Source organism: Protopterus annectens, chromosome 16.part0 (genome assembly GCF_019279795.1).
Source record: "Protopterus annectens isolate FY-2018-M chromosome 16.part0, PAN1.0, whole genome shotgun sequence".
Classification (NCBI taxonomy): Eukaryota; Metazoa; Chordata; order Ceratodontiformes; family Protopteridae; genus Protopterus; species Protopterus annectens.
In genome coordinates, this window is record NC_056750.1 from 474,681,026 (window position 1) to 474,699,261 (window position 18,236).

Sequence of the window (18,236 nt, forward strand, 5' to 3'; positions counted from 1 at the left end):
TTTAGACGTAAAAATGTCTTACTTTAGCAATCGCTTCAGCCAGTTCTTTTGCGCACTGTTCACCAGATTACACAGTATGTATCTAGCCCTTTGAGTTACAGGACTCAAAGACTGCATTTACCAAGAAAAGCATACACATAGAGAAAATATTTCACAATGATATGCATCAGATGACAAAGCAGATTAAAATGGTACCCACTGGAAATGCATAATCAAAAACAAAACATGGGAGATTTTCCAGTAGAGCATTAAAAGACATTTCAAATAAACATGCAAGTAATCCCTGGGATTCAATAATGTCTACACTAACTATAAACAGTTCTGAATGAACAAACAACACAAGCAAAACTCACACCATCTTCCTCCTAATTTTAGTTTTCCTACTGATTTTCTTGCAGCTTTAAATACGGAGGGGGATTCATAAAGGTTACCACAAAGTGTAGACTACATGTATGTTGTTGTTTTTGTTGTGTCTTTCGGCTTTTCCAGGTTAGGGGTCAACACAGCAGAACACTGGTCGCTAATGATTGGCAGTTGATTTTTACATGCCGAGTTGCCAGCCCTGACGCACAACCTTCAATGAAGGCACGCCCATTCACGCATGTCTCCACGCAGAAATCGCTCTAGCTGAGAATCGAACTCGACAGCGTCTTACTGTGAGGCGACAACGCTACCGCAGCACCACCACCACGGATACATGTATACTTAGTGTAATCTTTCTGAGTTACTAGAAAGCACAAAAAATGTGAGAGAGATGTTCTTGAATACAGATTGTGTACACTTAGCGTAGGAGTTATTGCAGAAAAATTCAGGAAAGCTGCAGAATTACTGGCAGATTCCAGATAAATACAGATACCATTAATAGATGGCGGTGATAACCTAAAAAATTGAGAAAAACTGTAGGTAAACAAATTTTATTTAACAAAGACTGGGAAGAAGAAAGTAATTCAGTGCTGTAGCAGTACTCTAAAAAATCTCCTTACTGTAAAGTATTTGTAATATGTTCCAGTCTTTAAGAAGCATGATTTCCTAAGTGATGATATCTTAATAAGTGATTCCTTTTCTTCTATTTCTCTAGGCCAGAGGCAGTGTTCCTAATGCTCACTGCCAAAAAAACTTAAGGGAGGCGGTCCTTTGCATGCCTGATTAATTTTGACTACTCTGACATCACCATGCAAAAGTTATACTTTCAGCAGCCGGTGTCTAAGGGGAGGCCCTGGTTTTGTCTCTCTCTCTCTCTCTCTCTCTCTCTTCTCTCTTTTTATTAGTGTATCCCTTTGCATAAGTGGGAGGAGAAGCAGGCAGTCCAAACAGAGATTTTTAACACAGTCTGGAAGTTTGATGAAACTTTTTCAAAGTACGCAAAGCACAACAAAAGGAACTGAAGATCCAATAAGGCTGTCAATGGCTTGCACGAAATGATGGGGTCAGGACTCTAAAACAGAAGATGGGCTTTACTATTGTAGTTATTTCAAGATTATACTCTAATATATTCTATGATTGCATTCAGATCTAAACAAGAGCCAGTTTAGCCTAATAAAGCCAATGTTTTATTATTTTAACTAATAACGATCAATAAAAGGACTTTTCTGACAGCAGTGGATTAAGAAATTCAGAGGACAGCATGGTATTTTCTGCTTTTGGTGGCTAAAGTCTAAGACTTCCTGAGGTCCAAGTCCTGTGATTTATACTTCTGAAGATAATCTGGACAAGAGGCTAATCTTATGAAATGTTCCATTTTACATCAAGACGTCAACCAATAAAACTGTGGCAAAAATAACCTTGTCATAAAGAAAAAAGGAAAACAAATCAAAGGATCTGTGGTAAGAAAGTGCAACAGAATGCAGATAGACACTTTAGTAGATGAATAAACTATTTCCTATAAACTTTACCATCTCTGCTTATGTGTGTAATTAGAAAGGGGAAATGATTGTAAATATATAACTTGAGCAATACATGATTCTACACTGTTGAGCATTTACTGCAGGACTCTGTAGTGTCTTCTATTTACATCTCAGTCAACTGCAGGAAATGAACCTACACAGTCCAGCAACAGAGTAGTGGAAACATTTTGTGTAGGTATATCACTTTGAATGCCATGTCAATAAAAAAGAAACTGTTTAAGCATGGCAAGTGTATGAAGGAGGTTGGAGCTATAAGGAAGTAAAACATTTGCTTAGGGTAGTTTTTTGACAGATTAAGAGAAGAAGGGAAGAGTCATACCAGAAAGGTTTAAAGCTCAAGATAATTAACTACTATGTTATACTACCTCAATGAAAAGTTATATATTATAGTATAGAAGTGGGATGCAGAAATATAGGTATACATATACTACATGGTGTTCTTGGTTCATCAAAGTGTTTACTTTTCATGGGAGATCCACGGATAACATAAAATTGGAAAGAATCACATATAACACAGGTCATAGTTTTTATTAATAAATAGCCAGCACCTATGGCTACAAGGGAAACATTCATGTATCCAAGCAGGTAAGGGTACAAACAGTCCAGGAAAACAGACTGACAGGAGGTCACTGCTGCCTTCTAGGCAGTTAAAAGAAATATATGCAATAAGGAAAAAGTTTTTATTATTCTAATTCACAGTGACAGAAAAACAAAAAGGAGCATGGCATTATATCAACAGGTGAGTGCAGTTAAATGCAGATTACAAAAAACATGTACAATGAGACCAGATGAAAGCATGTGTTGAGTGAGGAGTCGATAATGGAGTAAGGAACATGAATTATTATAATGTAAAAGAAAAGAAAACATCATGTGCATGTTATTCTATAGCATCATTGTCTTTCAGAAATTTTATGAACACACACAAACAAACAAACGCACACACACTATATGTATGCACAAATAAAACAAAAGGACCAGTAGTCAGCCTGTGCATATACACACACACACACACACACACACACACACACACACACACACACACACACAGTATGTATGCATGTATAAAACAAAAGGGCCAGTGTAGTATGCAGCAGTTCTTCTGTTATATTCTTGAATTACAAGTTGACAGGGTGAACAGTACTGTTTCTGGTCTGGTGCCTAACTTAGTCTAATTATTGAGTTTTACACTTCTTCTACAGAAGTAATTCATATTAGTTAGTATTTAACAAAACTGTATGCTTGTGATGTTAAGTGAATGAAATATTTGCTACTGAGTAGGATGCTTAAACAAATATTACTTTGTTTATTACAGTGAATGTTTCGTAAACAAGAAAGTGTACATCTTTTGGTTTGATCTCCACACTACTTGTAACTTTACATTTGCAGCTACAGACCAGCATCAACACATCCCTGTTGAATAGTTTGCCCTTCAAATGTATTCTAACAAGCAACAGGGGAAAAAAAGATAACTGCCCCCTAATATGTGATAACAATAGGCTACAATTTCAGCACTATCTATGATCATCAGTATTTACTAAAAGAAACAATATAATCTAGGTATGCCTGAACAATTACATTGTATGGAATTCCATTAAATATAGTTCATCTAGCTCTGTAAAGTAACAGAAACAATCATTGATTCTATGCAACCAAAGAACAACATAGCAGTTTATTATAAAACTCTTAACTGACTAATGTTTACTGTGATGGCAAAATGAATCATACTTTGGTAAAGTACTTAAAGAAGTAAATAAGAATTTGCCTGTTTGAACTTAAGACAGCCACTGTCAACACTCTGATATGTTGTGAAAAGCACACACCACTCCACTAAAACAGCATAAACTTGCTTTGAATGAAACAAAAGTCTTTTCATTTGGTCTGCGCATGCAATAAAGAAAGGTTGGAAGCCAGACAGGATAGTTATCCCTTTGAAGCTGGCTACACTGTTTTGTTTTCCTTTGAAAACAAGGGTCTCTGTAGCCTTAATGAATGCTCTCCAGTGCCTTAAGTTTTCCTTTGACCTTTGACTCTCCATTCCACATGCTCCAAAATACAGCTTGGAATGATGCCGGAAAAGATTCATCTTGTCAGCCAGGATATAAAGTTTTACTTTATTATTAAATAAATGATGGAAGGAAGCCCTTTATTACTTTAGAATATAAAGCAGAAATTTGTGGACAGGGTAAATTAGTGAAACTCTGCTCAGAGACTTATTATTTGTTGCACAATATATGACTCATGCTGTACGTCTTCTGTTTTCCTTCATTGTTATGCAGTTTGTCACATTTCTATTTTTAGTTAACCAGTTGCAAAACATGGTACTGCAAGTTAAGGAGATAGCAAAGCTAATGTAGAAGTATCATGGCTAAGTCAAAAGGAACGGCTTATACCAAGAAAGTCACACTGAAGTGGAAATTGTTAGCAGATGTAACTGAACAGTACGAACAAGTTAAATGCCCTGCTAAGGCTCCCACATAGGTCATGTCAGGGCTGACAGCATTCAAATTCATGGCTCTAAGCTATTCATTTCAGTGATTTTACGTACTGCACCATTATGTCTCCACTCCTGAACACCACATACCCTCTGCTGCCACAAAACAGTTTAGATAAAGATTTATCAAAGGAGGGCTGTAAAAGAATACACTTGAGGCTAGTACAGTTCAACTTGAAAATTCATTAACTCGGGCCCAGTACCAGTGGCTAGCAGTTAACTGTACTATTAAATAAGAAATGAGAAAGTGAATGAATCAGAAACTTTACTGCACAAATTAGAATGCAACCATTTTTCCAAAGTCTTTCTAGCAATGTCTTTCGGCTTCTCCAATTAGGGGTCAACACAGCGGATCACCAATCACAGATTGATTGGTAGTGGAGTTTTTATGGTGTTGGGTTGCCAGCCTGGTGTCCAACCTTCAAAAAAGGCACACACACTTGCACCTACCTGCATGCCTTTAAAATTTACTCAACTGTGGGAAGGACATGCAAACTCTGCACAGAAGCCACTCCAGCCAAGAATCGAACCACAGAACCTCTTGCTGTGAGGTGACAATCCTACCTGCTGCACCACCTCTAACTTCTAGACAGGTCCTATATGGATATGCAATTGAAATGTTGCATTTAAAAGTCCAGTTGATTTGAATTTTTATTTTTTAATTCAACTGTTTGTAATGCAGTTTTATATTTATTCAAAATTGATCAGCAAAGTTCAGTTATTGAACTGATATGTTACACTCAGAGGCAGCCCAACCTTTGATACTTAATAAATGGAAGCAATTTCAATGTTAACAAATGGCTGCAACTTCAGATGCAACATTCTCAAGAGATTTTAAAAGCAGGGATGAAAGCAGATACCATTCTTAGCAGTACAATGCAACACCCAACAGACACTTAAAATGCTGAACAACACTTCCGCTTTCTCACAATAACTTCTATTAATAAAAATGTGCATGAGAAACAGCTGATTAACTGAAAGAGACAGCATGTTGATGTCCTGACTCAATGTTGCTCTGCTACATGCAGACTTTAGTTACGTTTTTTTTTGGAAAGCACTCTAAAGAAATGAGGTACTCCAGCCATTTGAGGACAGCCTGTTTTGCACTCATTGTCAACATCTCTATGTTTTTTCCCTGTAAGCACAATATCCTATCAATCATCAGCACTTAGTTTGAGTTATTCCTGTAGCTCTACCTACAAGATTATCCTGCAAACAATGATTGATAACATCTTCAATTTGTAACCTCAGGAGAGGATATATGCACTATGGTGTGCATACGCCTTGTCATATCTTTCAAATTAAAATGTATCTCTGTATATTCTACATCTCAGATATTGTTTAGCTATGGAAAATTACAAACAGTTGAACAGCTTTCAAGTCAGTGTTTCTTACTGACTCAGTTAGCGTGACCTTTCCTGATCAGCAGTAAACAATGTGTAGAACATAGCACAGCCATTTATTATAAGCACTGGCAGGCAAAATCATATCTTTAAACACTCGGTTGCTGCTCTTTGAATGGATGTGAAAGTAAATAGACATTTAATGAAGCTGACGTAAATAAAGCAGTCAGACTGAATATAAAGATAGCACAGTTATCCAGATATGCTGAACCAGGAGGTCATTATAATGAGTTTGCAATTTAGTCTGTTGCTCTTCCCAGATGTGACTCTCCATCAGCAGGGATGGGAATGATTTGTGTTAGTGTTCTCCCATACCACCTGAGTGCAGTTCTCTTTGTACCTCCCAGTGCACAGCAGTCTGATGACAACTGCTGTCTACAGCTATGCGTTAGTTAGACAGCAACAGGTACAGCACCACATCATTAGGATTAAAGAGCAGTTAGCGCTCTTTTAAACATTTGTGCCGTAAGCAAAAATATGCAGAGACATCTACAAAACGTCCTGATTAAATATGCTCATCTGTTTTCCATTACTAAGCTGAGAGTTTGAGACAAATATTTTCACAAACACGTATCCAAACACATATCTTGGTATCGTGTGGAAATTACTGGCAATTTCAATGTGGATGACTCTGTGAATGAGTGATAGGCATGAAGCAGCAATAGCAAAGAAAAGCTGACAGTATGTATATGAACAGCAGTAAACAGTTCTCTAGCATAAACAGCACAGGTCCTGAGATGGATTGCAGGCAATTATTCCTGGCAGACTGTGAAATAAAACTGGAGCTGTTTTTCACATTAAGGAAAGCTTTACATACACAGCAACAATGTTACTGGAGTGTCAGATGTACTAGCAATACATTTTAAAAGTGTGCAAATTATGAAAGTTTGATGCATGTTCAATTTCTTTTGTATGCCTCCTATCCTTATTAGTGTCACATTGATGGTAAACTGAGCAAGGAATCCCAGACTTCACTATACTCCCCTAACTATTAGTATCTTGTTCATTTTGTGAGATCACCAGACTTTTCAAGGCAACCTTATTGTTATAATCTCATCCTCATATCCTGGCTGTGTACCAGGATCTTCTTTCATTTGGCATGCCTCCTGATGAAGGTGCCAGATGTGCATCTTATGAGGTGCCCAAAGTATCTCAACTAACTCCTTTCACCCAGTGGAGCACTAAATCTATTCCTAGATTTTCCCAGATTGCTGAGTTTCTCACACTGTCATGACATAAGTCCAAGCACCTTTTGAAAGAACCCTAACTTTTGCCATTTGTATCTACCCATGGGTGACCCCAAGAGAGTGGGGATGCAGACTGCCTTGTAAGCTGACAGCTTTGTCCTTTCAGTGTGGTACAACAACTAAAGCACTGACACTGCTGCACCCATCCACTTGTTGGGTCACTGATCGGTCTCCTGCCCAACTCTGTCCTCATTCATAAATATAAGGCAACTCAGAGTTTTCCAATTATGTCTGCTGCTTCCCTCTAATCCACACAAAAGAATCCACTATTTTCTTAGACAAAACTGTGATCCTTGATTTGGAGGAACTGATTTTCATCATGGCTGTTTCTCAGTCTATAATGAATCAGTCCATAGCATGCATAAAATGACTTAAAGCCAAGAGTGCAGTATTGACTGCAAACAACAAAGCTGCAACTTGCATACTCCTAAAGTGACAACTGCTCACATCTTTGCTTCACTTTGAAGTTTTATCAATAAAAATAAGAAGGAGAGCAGCGCTGTATCCTTAGACAGGGCAGGAGAAGGGCTTCGTGGTGGAAGGACATCCTCGAAACGGACCTAACTGGCACTGGACTGCACAAGTATAACACAAATCAAGGGCAAGATTGTAAATGGCACTTCATTGTGTGTGTGTGTGTGTGTGTGTGTGTGTGTGTGTGTGTGTGTGTGTGTGTGTGTGTGTGTATGCATGTGTAGTGCCTAACTCCCAAGCATAGATTACAACACTGACAGCAGGCTCATGATTCCATTCATTCTGACCAGCTACACTGCAATGCAGTCTAATGGTGCACCTTTCCTGCAGCAGGGGTCATGCAACTGAGAGGCCTTGCAGTAAACCAAAGGTACAGCCATGGTAGGGGGAAGGAGGTGAGACAGTAATCCCCAGATGCCAATCATTCTTCAGTTCATTATTGGTATTCGGATATGAATGCCAGTATTGCATTTGCAGTCAGAAGTGCTTTAGTACTCCATGCATGGCATAGTCTGTAGCAGCAGCTGCTACAAACAAATGTTCATCCAGGATAGCTGAGCTGATCTCAGCCATTCTCACACATTCAACCTGTTCACTGCACCGCCTCCACCACTAGCCCATGGATACAACACTTGAGCTGTAGTCACAAAGAACACAGTTGAGCTCTCTCCCTCTGCACCTCATAGTGAATGACAAAACACATTCTTGGCAGAGTCCTATACTGCCCACACCTTACGTTATACAACTTAACACCAAGAATGTAGACACAGTCTCAAACATAGACTAAATGGCTTGTAGTAGCAATCCTTGGGATGCTGTACTTCTATAGCACCTCCATTAAGACCTTCAATGCTGTACAGTCATATACCTTCTCTAAGTCCAAGAGAGACATGCAAGAGTGGACTGGCAAACTCACATGATCCCTTAATATTGAAGCAAGAAGAAAGTGTTGATTAAGTGTTCACCAGCTAGGAAGGAATCTATATTTCTTTTCCCGAATAACTGGCTTAGCTACAACTTTCCTTTCCACCACCCTGGCAAAGGTTTTCAGAAGGAGCTGACTAGTATGCATCTTCTAACTGTTCCCATTTTCCATGCAACACTGAAAAAGCTTATTAACCACAATATCCCCAAAATATGTGAGCACCGTCAGCTTTTCAGCCCTATTTTCTAGACCTTCTTTGAGGAGCTTTGAAAGTCAACCTCCATGACCTCATTAACTTTTTCACATCCTCAGACTTTCACTTTAGGGATGCTGCAGTTACTGCTCTCCTTGCTGTCAATATCAACAGTGAAATCTAGAGACTGCCCCAACAGCACAGCAAGGGAGCCATCTTTTTTAACTTGATGGCTTTATTTACTTATGACAAATACTTACCACCAACTACTGAGTTCATAAATGCACTTCATTCTTTTCCCAGGACCCTCTTCCAGATGTGAGCTTTCAACTCATCCCATACAGAAGCACTCACTATGCACTCCCCAGGCAGCTTATATAAAGGCTTAAATTTTCACTGTCAGTCCAGGCATTATCTACTGTTTCAATGAGGTGTACTTCATTAAAGACTCTTTCTATAAAACCTGATAACCTACCAAGAGGTTGAGTAATTGCAGAAAATAGTATACTGATCAAGGGGAATCACCACCTCGTCTTACAAAGGGTTTTATATTTTATATTGCATTTTTGAGGGTAAATGGTGTTTGGTGTTTGAATAAAATGCTATTCACTAAATGGTACTGAAACAACCCATCCAGTATCTGAAGGGAATCTATACAAAGTGCAGGTCAGTTGAAACCTCAACATTACTCTTAATCTGAGTATCCAGAACACATCTTCTGATCTGATGACCTTTGACTCAAAGTACTCTGTACCAAATGCACTTTTGAGCAAGTGTCATGGCTAGGGTACAAGTCCAGTAGTCAGAATATCAGAAGAAATGTTTAAAAAATTCTATGACTACTTAAGTGATGGTCCATGCAAATTCTGAAAGTATGACTTGAGACAAAGAAACATCTATGATGTGCATGTACTAATGTACTAAATGACTCCTGACAGTGTGTTTATAGTAGAATTAGTGTAATCAAATGTCTACAATAAGCAGGACAGAACATATAATTATGATGTAGCACTGTAATGCATTTGAGATTGATTTGTCACAAATGTGCTTTGTGTTTGGGTGACAGGGGTCAAAACAGAGGAAAAAGGTAAGTTTTATAACTTTTCAATTTTCAACAAAGTTATGCAATCTTGGAGTTAAACTACTCAGAGAAAAATGGTGCAGGGTAGAACCCACACATCAGGGTTGCAAAATGTGTTTTTAGTCTAACAATTATTTTATCAATGTTTCTTGAAAGTGTAATGATAAGTGCTGTTAGATGTTTTAGACTTGGCTATTCAGATCACAACTGAGCAAAGCAGAATTATTAATAGTAAATTTTAGATCACACTATGTTATTAAAAACAGCAAATATTACAGTACTGATACATATTACAACCTCTTTGTGTTTATTTTTGGTTGAGTACCCCATGACATAGCTGCTACACAAAAACACAGCAAAAGTTATCTAATGCTAGACAGTTTCTGACCTTTTCCACTCATCATTCTCAGGCATTATGCAGAATAAATTTTCACCCTCTTTATAATGTGCTGAAAAATGTATTTTCCTCAAAAAATATAACAATTATACTGAATTACTTTACTTGAATCCTCTTACTTTTCTATGTATTAGTGCTGCACATTCAAGTGGCATCTATATAAAACCTAGTGCAGAGCAAAAATGCCACTTTAATCTCATTTTAATTTACATACAGAACCTTTGTTTAATTATCATTTGATTTCCAAGCTTGTATCACCTCAGAAAATCATCACTGCTTTTGCAAATAATGAAAATATTTATTGCCATTTACTATATCATTCCAAGCACCCCACATGCAGTAAATTTCTTCTGGTTCTAATTATAGACTGAATATAAATACATTTATTTTATTTCACCTTAAGGACAATCATTATGTTCTTAATCATACATATTTTCAGCTAACTAAAACAACTTTATATTAAAGATTTAGGGGCTTAACATTATTCTGGAACAAGGGGATTTTCTTAGTTTCTAATGTCCTAATTCTAAAAGTAAATATTTTTCATTTGCTATATTTTTCTAGGCTTTTTTTCACTTTCTTTAAAAAAAATCATCAATGCAACATGTTCCCCAAAATACTCATTTTGGAATTTGCAAAAATAATTGATTAAATTTGTCCAGTAAACTAAACCAATACAAGGTGAAAATTTTTAAATAATGACATTTGAGATTAATAATTGTTTAAATATTCCTGATTTATATATATATATATATATATATATATATATATATATATATTATATATATATATATATATATATATATATATATATATATATAATTCATAGCAAGTTCTGAAAATTACTTAAAATTCTACATTGTTTTCATTAAGTTTAATGTCTGCACACACATCTGTATTAAACTGTTTATAAACAAAAAATGTCAAAATAATGCCTTACTATTTTTTCACTCAGATATACTGAAATTATTAAAATTCCCAGGCATTTTAGAAGGCTGGATTGCTGAGAAGTACTGATCACATCAGATTTGCAAGATACCATGATTAAGTATCAAAAATAGATGATCTTAAGCTATTACTAAAACAATGTTTTACCTCCTCTATTTTCACAAATTTGTGTAGTTTAAATCTGACAAACTCTGTGTGTAAGAGCCTTTTAAATCCCAGATAAGCTTGTATTAATAAGTCACCAATTCATTATATGATGACAAATTTGATCTGAAAAAAACTTCTATCTTTTCAAAAGTTTACTCTAAATCTGAATAATTTCAAGGGACTGTGGCAAACCCTAAAAGAAGGAAATTGAATTTCTAAATGACAAATATTTTTTTCAGATTTAAGTTTTCTGCTTTCCTTTTAATTATTCTTTTTGGAATAAGCATAATGAATCCTGTTAAATAGCTCCAATTTAAGCAGAGTTATGGAAAAATCTTTGTTAACAATTTTTTTGGTAAGTTATATTTTTCACACTTTGCCATCTTTTACATTGCACATATAACTCCTACCAAACTAGTCACTTATTATCGACACTGCAGGAAAAAAATGTGAGCTATGTGCTCACCCTACTGCAAAAATATTTTGCATGTATTTTACATATATAAATCCATCACAGCTATATGAAATTATTTGAGCAATATGTTAAAATACTTAAATGTATTGACCCAAATCTTCACCTGTGTAAATGATTGATGGGAATATTTCCGTCTCAAATTTCTCATGAAAACAAAGTGGTTACTTTTTAGAAAATTACTAATTTACTTTTGTAAGGAAGAACCTATATGTATTACTTTTGATCATGTTATCTCTAAATTCATGACATTTCTTAATGGTGGAAGCCAATGATACATTTAAAAGTTCACTTCTAGACTGACAATAAAATGGTTAACCATTTAAGCATTTTCCTCAAATCATTATTGCTGGTAATGGTTATATTTATTTCAGTTCTAACTTATATTTTTTCCTGCTTCAGCTTCATAATTTTTGCATGATAATTTGTTGGATTGGTTATGATATTTACATTTCATATACAATTTTTACATAAAAAACTTTTGAAAAGAAAAGAAAAGGCAGAAAAGAAAGAACTAAAAGTATGACGTGGCAAATGTAAGCAAAGAGACCCCAACACAGACAGCTCTCTCTGGCATGCTTCCCATTCTGCAAATGATAAATACTCACATTTTCTTTCTGGTTTTCTTAGTTGTAAACACAGAGCAGAGAATACGTATACTGAATCCCTAGAAAGGTGAGCTCTCTAACAGTAACATTTAATGCTGATAATGTAGTAATAGACTCTATAGTCATACAACAAGTAAGTAATTTCACACTTTATACAATTTGCATACTTATTGATACCTACAGTGTCAGCAAAAAGCTAATTTAAATCAGAGGGATGAGCAATGTTATCTATCTTGGTCATAAGAAAATATTGTAAGAGCCTACAGAGTATTGGGCATACCAGGAATTATTAGCAGAAAAGACAACAAAAGGATTCAGTAAGGCATGAACTGAAGAATACTACCATTGTGTGAAAGTAACAAAATGTGGGTGTAAAACAGAGTCTTGGCAGGTAATTATAAAGTTGAAATAATTTCTTGACAAATAGTAATTAAGGACAATAAGCTATGAAGAAAACATATAACTGAATGTACTGTGAAGTTTATAGGGAAAGGCATTCTGCAATGATGAAGAAATATATACGAAAACTGTCGTCCCAGGTCAGTTGTATAACCTGAAGTTCTTTAAAAGAAAACTCCACCTTAGAACTAAAACATGACATTTTTACTCTATCTTTGTTTTATGAGCTATTTTAACACCTCAAAATAAATCTGACTACTTGCTATGGAATTGTAATGTTTCTACAAAAATGGCTGCCAATGATCTTGTTTTTCTTCAAGCCTTTCTCTTTCCAGTAATCCATTTCAAGTTTGCTTTATATGAGTCAATCTAGACATACAGTAGTAGTACTGTATTCGCATCTCATTGATTTATAATGGGATCAGTGTCAGTCATTATCATCTTATATACCCTTCTGTAACAGGACTGCTTCTTTTATTTCTTGAATGGTCCTCATTTGTGGGTGTCTCAGATCTTGTTTCCCTGTATACTAAGGAGTTATACAGCTGTAACCAAGACAGTACCTAAACTGCAAGCCTTTGTTCAAAGTATATTTTTGTAGTCCAATATGAATTGATAGTCCCTTCCCATGACACTTTTCCCTCAGATATCAAAACTGTCAATGCTCTGCGGGATCCTTGCAGTTTTATGTATAACTGTCAGATGCTATTGACAAGGAAAGGATTTGAAAGTAATTCATTTCTCCAGTGCCAGCAGTGGAAAGATTTTTATTTTTATTCATTCATTTGTTTATATTGATAGATAGTTAAAGTAGTTCAGATTTCCTTTTCCTAATGTTTTGATAAAAGGACACAACACATGTACGTTACAAATTCAGCTGTATATAATAGTTGCTGCCATTTTCCTTTGTTGACTAGAAAATGCTCATGCACACCACTTCTGTAAGGACTGTCTCAAAGTCAGTGGAAGATGTTTCTTCCCAATGATCTTTGCAGTTTTGCCCTATTGTGGTGAGAGGGCATGAAAATGGTAAATGTGTTGATACTTTACAAGAATTACAAGAAACATATTTTTGACTTTTCTCTAAATGTCAAAGACATTTTTGATACTACATTTATGTCATCTTAAAATGTTAAGTATTAGAAACAAACATTTAGAGTTTAAAGCTGAGCATTTCAATACTATGATGCTGCTTATGTAAATTTGTCAAAGAGGTGATGACTACTTTTGAACCACTGACTGACCTAGTTGTTCTGTTTTTCTATGAAAGGAATGGCTAAATTGGAAGCAGCTGTGAATCAATGCAAGTTTTCTTCCTATCTGCAGTAAAGACAGTGGAAAACAGTTTCACACCTCTCTTTTCTTTTTACAGCAGGTGCTGAGCTCATGACATCAGCAGGACTAATTATCTCCATAAGACTGTCAGCATAAATGACTACTGATTTCTCTATGTCTGTGGTATGTCATGCAGGCACAGACAAATTCCTCTGCAAACTTTGTGAGAAGTTAAACTAAAAATAGTTGGTGGTCTTTTCCTTCTTTTGATTCCAAGGCAAGGAAATTTATGATTTATAAAGTACAAGCAGGTTTCTGGTACCTATACAATATTGGAACCATATTGTATTGAGAAAAGCAACTTAACAGTTGAGTTAAACTATAGGGAGACGGTGGAGTTTTTCTATAAGTAACAAACTTCTCTACGGTGGGATTTTTTGGTAATGATATACTGAGCAGGATAAGACGTGATGGTAACTGTTATAACAGGAGTGTACAGGCTGCAATGAAGATGGAATTCATTTTGTACATAACTTTGTTTTTTTGTAATAGTTTAATGCAGTGAGGTATTTTAGATCAGGGTATTGTTTCTAAATGTTTTTTTCTGTGGTGACATGAGGTCATTTTTCCCTACTTGTGCTTCTTAAGGTTTGCTTAGACTTTCTATCCAAGCAGTAGTTTAATTAGTAGGAAGATCTGACCTGCAGTTATTATATCAGCAGTAAGTCACCCTACCTCCAGGCAAAACAGGCCTGAGAACTTTTATTTATTTTTTTCCTGCAGTATGTATGGTATGATTATGAAAAATTAAATCCTAATTAACTTCAACTACATGGCAGCAAATGCTAAAGTCAGCAATAGACTGTGACTCACTTAGCCAAAGTATCAGTTAGTGACCTTGGAGGGTGTGAATGAGACAGCAATCCAGGGAAAAACAGGCCATCCAGTCAGCTGTAATATTACCTTCAAGTGAACACAGTTTACTGCACGCAGCATTGAGATCAGGGACATGCACCTGTTCTTTTCAAAGCCACATTTACATGGAAGCTCTTGTTGTACACATGCAGAAACATAGTAAATCCTTGCATAAACAAGTTTCCATGTCAGCTACCAGAGGAAAACTTTTACTATAAAGGAAAACTAGACCCTGCCTTGGATGATAAAACACTGGCACTTGAATCTCATCCTCAAGCCTAAATAAAGTATGGATTGCTAATAAGGTATTCATCCTGAGGAGGAGGAGTCCCCTTGTGGTGATGTGGGGTACTACAATGAGGCTAGAAGAGTGGAATAAATATGTTCTTAGGGTATATGGTATGACCTTATGGTAAGTCAGGGAATGCCCAGGATAAAAAAAAAATCATATAAAAGTATAGAATGCTGAACATAATGTCACTTGCATTTCCACTGATATGGTGACCAAAATAAATCCATTTTAAATATGCAACTGTGTTCTATCATCCAAATTTGCATTTTTGTTTGCTGGGGCTTTGAATGAAAAACAGTTGTTTTACCAATGGTCTCAAGCTCTGAGGGTTCATTTTAGATCTAGAGTGTCCAATGGACATTTTCAAATGATAGGAGTTCTGAATTGTACAGTACTTTTTCAGCTAGATAATCCACTCACAGGAGTACAATATTTTCTTCTTATATCCATTTCTGCTTCTATTCACACCAGTTGGAGATCACTGAAATCAGGCATTATTTCATTCTGGTATTTTTCACATCTTCTGTATTATAAAAAGCAGTCTTTGGCTGAGCAAAGTCAGTGAATAGGAGAAGACTGTATACATCTAATATATACTCATGAGAAAAAAATATGTCACTGATTCTATCCCCAATAACTTACCTGTAAGGACAATAAAAAGTTGAAGTCCTAGGTACAGCCTAAAATGTCAATCTGTCAGTCAAAGATTTACTTATTTAATAAATTCACATCTCAGACAGGACGTATGGCTTGAACCTGCTTTTCTGAAACTGGATAAAAGGAACTACAATACTACGATTTAATTATTTTATTTATTTATATGTATTTACCAGAGTAGTGCACTGATCTCAATTGACCATTTATAGGCACAGCCTGATAAGAAAAGAGCAAAACATATTTACAGATACAAGGATATGATAAAACACATATACATATTTACAGATACAAGGATATGATAAAACACATATACATATTTACAGATGCAAGGATATGATAAAACACATATAAATATTTACAGATGCAAGGATATGCTAAAACACATATACATATTTACAGATACAAGGATATGCTAAAACACATATACATATTTACAGATACAAGGATATGATAAAACACATATACATATTTACAGATACAAGGATATGATAAAACACATATACATATTTACAGATACAAGGATATGCTAAAACATACACATATTTACAGATACAAGGATATGCTAAAACACATATACATATTTACAGATACAAGGATATGATAAAACACATATACATATTTACAGATACAAGGATATGCTAAAACACATATACATATTTACAGATACAAGGATATGATAAAACACATATACATATTTACAGATACAAGGATATGATAAAACACATATACATATTTACAGATACAAGGATATGCTAAAACACATATACATATTTACAGATACAAGGATATGATAAAACACATATACATATTTACAGATACAAGGATATGATAAAACACATATACATATTTACAGATACAAGGATATGCTAAAACACATATACATATTTACAGATACAAGGATATGATAAAACACATATACATATTTACAGATACAAGGATATGCTAAAATATATACATATTTACAGATACAAGGATATGCTAAAACACATATACATATTTACAGATACAAGGATATGCTAAAACATATACATATTTACAGATACAAGGATATGATAAAACACATATACATATTTACAGATACAAGGATATGCTAAAACACATATACATATTTACAGATACAAGGATATGCTAAAACACATATACATATTTACAGATACAAGGATATGATAAAACACATACACATATTTACAGATACAAGAATATGATAAAACGTTTAGTTCAAGAAGCAGTTTACAATGCCAAACTGTAACTGTTTCAAAATTATTATTCAGAAGAGCATTACATGCTGTTTAGAACACAGCCACTAATAAAAATCAGTGTGAGTCACTGAAAAGCTAAACCCTTCACTCTTATCGGAAGTAATCAAAGAAAGCAGAAAACATTAAGGACTCTCACTATATGTGAATGGAGTGACAGACCACAAATACCATTGCCTCATTATGTACTGTTATGAGGATGCAGAGTTCTTTATGAAATAAAGAAACTTAAGGATAATAATGAAATCACACCCTCACGGTAGTCCTATGTGTGTGTATGTATATATATATATATGGATCACCTTTAAAACCTCGAAACCGCGTTTGCCCGACACACTAATGACTGACACGAAAAGACCGACAACAAAAAACGCCGACAACGCAAAACACCGAAAACCATTACACCAACACACTACACGTAAACAACACAGTACACTACATAACATATGCACTATCCCTAACCCAAACCCTAACCCTAAGGTCCGACACTACCGCACACTTACCCTACCTGCACCCTAACCCTAACTCACTTACCCACCCCTAAACCCACAGTCCCTCACTATCGCACACACACCCTACCTGCACCCTAACCCTAACTCACTTAACCCACCCCTAACCCACAGTCCCTCACCATCGCACACACACCCTACCTGCACCCTAACCCTAACTCACTTAACCCACCCCTAACCCACAGTCCCTCACCATCGCACACACACCCTACCTGCACCCTAACCCTAACTCACTTAACCCACCCCTAACCCACAGTCCCTCACTATCGCACACTTACCTGTCCGCTCCCTAACACTAAATCCCTCACTCGATCGCACACTTACCGAGTCCGTCGGGTTCTCACCTTGTCGGTCATCTGCGTTGTCGGTATTCTCGTCCCGTCGGATTCCGTGTCGGGCAAACGCGATTTCGAGATTTTAAAGGTGACCCATATATATATATATATATATATATATATATATATATGCATACATACACACACACACATATATATATATATATATATAGGTCTACTTTGGTAGAACGAAATCCCACTTGGCCAGCATGTTGACCTTTGTCCCTTACCTATGTGGTAATGCAATCTCAGAGTTGGTATATTATATAGAGAGGTGTGGGAGGCAATGCCCCCTACATGGGTGGGTT

General features: G+C 35.8%; 2 protein-coding genes across 2 annotated transcripts in view; one reads left to right on the top strand and one right to left on the bottom strand.

Moving 5' to 3' along the window:
• The window catches only part of RALGPS1 (Ral GEF with PH domain and SH3 binding motif 1), a 3,844,659-nt gene that overhangs the window by 1,127,492 nt on the left and 2,698,931 nt on the right, over window positions 1-18,236 (bottom strand). The gene's annotated exons all lie outside the window — the stretch shown is intronic.
• ANGPTL2 (angiopoietin like 2) overlaps window positions 1,278-18,236 on the top strand; it is a 166,354-nt gene continuing 149,395 nt past the window's right edge. Inside the window, exon 1 of the mRNA XM_044058345.1 lies at window positions 1,278-1,823. The gene's annotated coding sequence lies outside the window, so the exon portion shown is untranslated. The remainder of the gene's footprint in view (window positions 1,824-18,236) is intronic.